This window comes from Lactuca serriola, chromosome 8, assembly GCF_051521515.1.
Source record: "Lactuca serriola cultivar US96UC23 chromosome 8, Lser_US96UC23_V15, whole genome shotgun sequence".
Classification (NCBI taxonomy): Eukaryota; Viridiplantae; Streptophyta; class Magnoliopsida; order Asterales; family Asteraceae; genus Lactuca; species Lactuca serriola.
In genome coordinates, this window is record NC_136415.1 from 6209927 (window position 1) to 6216017 (window position 6091).

The window sequence follows — 6091 nt, forward strand, 5'->3', positions numbered from 1 at the left end:
GTCCGAAAGCGATACCGAGCCAGAATTTGAAGAACACACAAGTGAACCCGAGAACGAGCCAAGGAACGAGATGGCAGCGATTGAAGAAATGTCCATGGGAGCATACAAAAAGCGGATCCGAGATGACATGGGTCCTGGGTTAGTCCAACCCGCAATTCCTGCCACTGCCACATTCGAACTAAAGGGACACATATTGACAGCACTGAAGGACATCCCATTTTTCGGGAAGGATCATGAGGATGCTTTTAAGCATCTAGACGAAGTCAACGACATTGCTGATTACTTCAATGTCCCAAATGTCACAAGAAATACAGTCTTGCTTAGGATGCTTCCTATCACTTTCAAAGGAGCTGCTAAGGAGTGGTTAAAAGCACTCCCACCAGGTACAATCACCACTTGGGCTCAAATGCGTGAGCAATTCCTGGACCAGTTCTGCCCGCCATCCAAGATAGCCAAACTCAAGAAGGCGATAGCCAACTTTGAGCAACAACCGGGGGAGTCACTATACGAAGCATGGGAGCGGTACAAGGGCCTACTCAGAAATTGCCCTCAACATGACCTAAATGTGCAGCAAGAGATGTCAATCTTTTATGATGGGGTCAATGTAATGACAAGACAACTCCTTGATTCTCAAGGACCGTTGACAAAGAAAAATCCAAGGGAGGTCAAGGAGCTCATCGAAGAATTCGCGAAACACTCTCGCGAGTACCATAACCCGAGGCAAGACGGAAGTAAAGGCGGTGGAGGGACCCAAACTGAAGAAATTGCAGCAGTCATGGCCATGCTAAATAACATGGATCGCCGGATAACACAAATGGACCAGTCGATACATGTCATAAGAGTGGGGTGCGAGTGATGCAGTGGTCCACACTTGACCAAGGACTGCAATATGGATGAGTATGGGAACAGAAAAGCTCAAGTGTGCTACTCTAGTGGGGATAAGTTTGATGACGACTGGAGGAAACCAAAGAAGGAGTGGCTGCCCTATGAAGAGTATAAAAAGCAAAAAGAAGAGAAGTATAGGCAGACAGGTCGAGGCTTTTACCAAAAGGAGCAGCCACCAATCGAGAAGAAACCCGACCTAGAGACCATTTTGATGAAGTTTATGGAGGCTTCGGAAAAGAGACATGATGCCACGGATTCCGCTATCATGGAACAACAAACCTTGATGAAGAACCAGCAAGCCTCCATCCACAACCTTGAAGTACAACTTGGTCAACTAGCCACTTTAGTCCATGAAAAATTGTCCCCGAAGAATCCCGAAGTAAAAGCCCAATCTCACGTAATGGCCATCGATACTGAAGAAGATACAATATCCGAGTTCCTGGAGGCGTTGGAAGAACAACCGCAGCAGCCCAAGAAATCAAGGATCGAAAATGGAAAGAATGCTGAATCAGGCTCGCCACGACGTGGCACGCCTCTGGACACGACGTGGCGCAAGTCTGAGCAAAAATCTGTTGAGCCTATTCCAGATTATCATCCACCTATGCCATTTCCCACCCGTGCAGCACTTAGTCAACTGGAGAAGGAACATTTAGAGTTTGTGAAGCATGTGAAAGGGATTCCAATTAATACTCCCTTTGTTGAGTCCTTATCCAAAGCTCCCGAGAACCAGAAATTACTGCAAGACTTGATAGATACGCGAAGGCAATTAAAGAAACAGTCTACAGTGATTCTAAGTGAGCAAATTTCAAAAGTTGTGTTGGGAGAAACACCATAAAAGATGGGGGATCCTAGACGCCTCACTCTTCCATGCGAGTTTGGGAATAAAATGAAGGTTAATGCTTTAGCCGATTCCGGGGCTAGCATTAATCTAATGCCTTTTTCATTTTATCAAAAATTGGAGATTCAGAAGATGAAGGCTACAAAGATGAAGATTCACATGGCGAACCGTTCAGTGACACAACCCCGAGGCATAGTGGAGGATATTTTGGTGAAAATCGGAAAATTTGTTTTTCCAATAGATTTTGTAGTCTTGGACATGAAAGAAGACACGGATGTTCCGATAATCCTTGGTCGGCCATTTCTTAACACTGCTGGTGCCCTGGTTGATATCCGCGAGTCCAAGCTCACTTTGAGGGTTGGAGATGAACAAGAAGTCTTCGGGATAAGAAATGATTTTCAAGAAGATAAAGAAGAAGTGTTCACGATTAATGAGGAGAATGAACTAGAAGAGTTGGAAAAGCTTATGGAAGAAGAGATAAAGGTAGTTCATCAAGCCAAGAGGACAAAACCCAGGGCATCTGTTCCGTATTTGATTAAAGTCATAGCTTACAAGAACCCACCTTCTTGGGTGAGCGAAGAGGACGAGGAAATGACAAGTGATGAAGAGGAAGTCACTTCAAAAGAAACAAGGCCGGAGGTGAAAAAAGAGGGGAACGCTATGGAGAGCGAGGAACACACAAAGGGCACAAAACGAAAGCATGAAGAAGATGGAAAAACTAAAAAAGAAAATTCAAAGAAGGCGTATAAAAGGAGAGTTCAAGCTTATAAACGGCGGTTCAAGGAACAAAAGATCCTGGTGGTAGACTCTTCCGAAGAGTCAACGTAGAAGGCACGGAGTCCAGCTCAAGACTCCAAGAAAAAGAAGCGCTTCTCGGGAGGCAACCCGAGTTTGGTTTGCAATTTTATTTTTCTATTTATTTTCTTTTTAATTAGGAAAGACATCAATTCATCATCTAAAAACCGGTAATAAGCAGAGAAATAGCTGTAGGGGACTTTAAATAATGAAATATTTGCAAAGAAATTAGTCAATTAGATGAATATTATTAAAATTTGGCATCTGACAGCTCTCACGACGTGGGCATAGCCAGCCACGTCGTGGGCTTAATAATAATTCGCGAACTGAGGAAATTTAAGGTCCACGACGTGGGCAAAGCCCGCCACGTCGTGGCCTTTAAAAATCAGGGGGGGACCAATCGCTTAAAACCCTTTGACCGAGAAACCCCTTATCCCCCACTTGGAAGACTGCCGCACTCACGGGAACATCACGACCCTACTGCCAATTTCTTATTATACTTCTAAATTCGTTGCAAGATCTTGCTAATTACTCCATTTGGTACGTGTTTTATTATTTTGCAATTATTTCTTCCAATTTCAAGTTGTCGTGATTAGGGTTTGAATGATTCACGAAATTGGTTGAATCTAGTGTCCGATTTTAGTTTCCATGTTATTTAAAAGTCCATAGGAACAAACCCCAAGAATTATTTTTATGGAAATCGCACGTAAACATGTCCGATTCAGCATTTGGGTTCGACAAGCTCCACGACGTGGCGCAGCCTGGCCACGTCGTGACTTCTGGCAGGCCCTTTTATATATGTTTTAATGTGTTATTTGTTTGCTGCTTTGCTTTGCTCTTGTTTGCAGAAATGGGACCACGACGAGCTGTCCAGCAGGAAGAGGGCCCGATAGATGTAGCAAGCATACATCCTCTATATCAATTCCCTCAAAACATTCCCCGACCGTTGCTAACAACCTACGAGAATCGACTTGGATGGTTATACAATAGGGAGTTTGCAATAGCCCCAATTATTGATTGGGGATGGCTGGGTAGAGTGGGAATGGTAGTGGAACTGGAACGTTATTGGTCGAAGACTTATGTTGGAGATCAATTTTCGTTCACTTGTCACGGGTGGAGGAATCTATTCGCCATTCAAGAACCCGTGTTCCGGGAATTGTCGGTAGAATTTTTTTCTACCGTTTGTTTTGAAGAACGCACCCTTGATGTCACCTACAATAGGGCACTTGTGTTTCGTCTTGGAGGTGTATATCGTGAGTGTAGTCTTCGGGAGTTTGCTTGGCGTATGGGACTCTATACGGAAGTGGAGACGCAATCTCCATTTTTTATTCCTTTCTTGCTTGGATGTGTGCGGGATTTTACTCCAGGTACTTTGGATGTGCAGTTTTGGCGGGGCATTTCTAACCATGAGTACAACACTCGTGACTCGAGTGAGTCACAAATACGGAATCCTGTGTTCCGATTTTTGCACCGCCTTATCACGTTTTCAATCAATCACAAGCATCATGGTGATAAGGTCCCCATCCAGAATCTATTTTATTTATGGACACTTATTACCCCGGGGGTTTGTTGTGATCTGCCTTATATGTTGGCAAGGTTTATGGGGAAGAAAGCGGCCAATTCTAGGCCTGGGATCCTGATTACTGGGGGGCATTTGGTTACTCGCCTGGCTAGGTCATATCAAATTTTGAACCCTGACTTTGTGAGGAATCTCACTCGATTCCCGGACACAGACTTGACCATTCAAGTCTTGGGTGTGATGCGCGCGGTGGTGAATATCGGGGGTCGCTTTGTTATACCACCGATCGATGACGAACAGGAGGAAGTGCAGCCGGGACAGCAGCCACCAGCTAGGCCGAGGCGTCGGAATGTGTGGGCTAGAGGTGAGGTCGAACGAGAGCGTGCTGCTTCGCAGTATGTGCAAGGAGTGCCCACCGACCCTTTTCAGAGTCGGGTGGGAACATATTTGGATAATCTACGAGGTCATGCTATTTACCATACCCAGCTTACTGAGGGTATCTATTCACATTTGGGTGTGACCCGACCACCTTCTATGCCACCACAATATCCCTATTTTCCGACATGGGAGGAGCTATGGCGTCCACAAGATGATAGAGCAGGGCCGAGTGGAGCACAAGATCAAGATGATGATTGATTTTATTTGTTCTGTTTTTGAGTAGTTTTTTTTTTTTTTTTTTTTTTTTTTTTTTTTTTTTTTTTTTTTTTAAACTTTAGTATGTGATGTAAAACTTTATTAAGACTATTATGTTACTTTATTTTTCTTTTGGGTTGATCTCATTTTTCAGATTAGCGTTGGAATTCTAAGGAGCATAGAAGGTTAACTTTCGAGTCGTGTTTGTCTAGTCAAAGAAGCTAAGAGTCGTGAGTCGGAACTACAATTCAAGATAAGTGTGGGGTCTATTAGGAGAGAGGTTATAGTTGGGAAATATATTTGCATAGAAGCGTCGGCAACCAGTTAGTCATTGGTCAAAGCTGCTAGAGTAAATACAGCAAACAACTCATTTTCTGCTGAGGTTCAGTTTCCACGACGTGGACTCCTTGTGCCACGTCGTGGCGCTCTTGCAATTTTTGGTAGTTTAGTTTTTTGGTGTTTGCGGTGTCAACCCATATCACGATGAGATCCAGTTTATCATTGCCACATTTTTCCTTACAAATACACACTTTGACGAATTGAAGTTTCGAGTGCGGTTCGTGGTTTATTTACGTATTCAACCAGTTTTCCACCGGGTTTCGATTTTTGAAAGTCCAATTGTACTTTGTCCACGCTTTTGGAGATGCTCACGCCACTATCCCAGGGGAGTCTGTTCCTTTTTCTCCCTTGTCTTTAATTTTGATTTGTTTTATACATACAATGAGGGCATTGTATGAAATAAGTGTGGGGTAGGGGTAGAAACAGTAAATTGCTAGTAAATTGCCAGAAAATTTGGAAAATTGAAATTAATTGAATCTAGTACTAATAATTTGAGCTATAATTGCTAGTATTATGCGGGATGATCCGATGAAAGTTCAAATGTTTAGTTGAGCCAATACACGTTATAGTGCATTTGTGGCTTCCCTTATTTTAGTGAAATCATGGAACAAAAACATAACCCCGCTTGGTCTGAGGGATGCAATAGGTTTAGCAGCCTAAACCTGAAATGTATCCAGGAAAATTATTATCATTAACCAATAAAGGTTGAGGTTGAGCGCCTCTGCTTAAGCATGTAGGGTTTTGAGTGAAAAAAAAGTGAGTTACATGTGAAAGAAAAAAAAAAGAAGAAAGAAAATTACGAGTAGAGTTTGAAGAATTTTGGAGCAAATAAAGGGAAGATCAAAAGATCAAAATTCTGAAGAAATCCAAAAAGTTGAAGATACCCAAAAAAGTCAAACAAAGGTGGTGAATTCAAAGAAACTAAAGATCAAATGTCAAAGAAATGAAGAATTCAAATAGAGCTCCATAGTGGTATCGAAAAATTGTAATTCTAGTTTATGTACGCTTAGGTTGCTCAACTAAAAATACCTTGAGGTTGGGAGGTTTTCTGCGGATGGATTCGGAGGGTTGCATAAAATGAG

The 6091-nt window shown here is 42.8% G+C and overlaps 1 non-coding gene across 1 annotated transcript; it reads right to left on the bottom strand.

The window, feature by feature from the left end:
* Window positions 1–454: 454 nt before the first annotated feature.
* Window positions 455–561, bottom strand: LOC145071509 (small nucleolar RNA R71). The gene has a single exon (XR_013690519.1). It is a non-coding gene; the product is annotated as a small nucleolar RNA R71 (small nucleolar RNA).
* Between the last annotated feature and the right edge of the window lie 5530 nt (window positions 562–6091).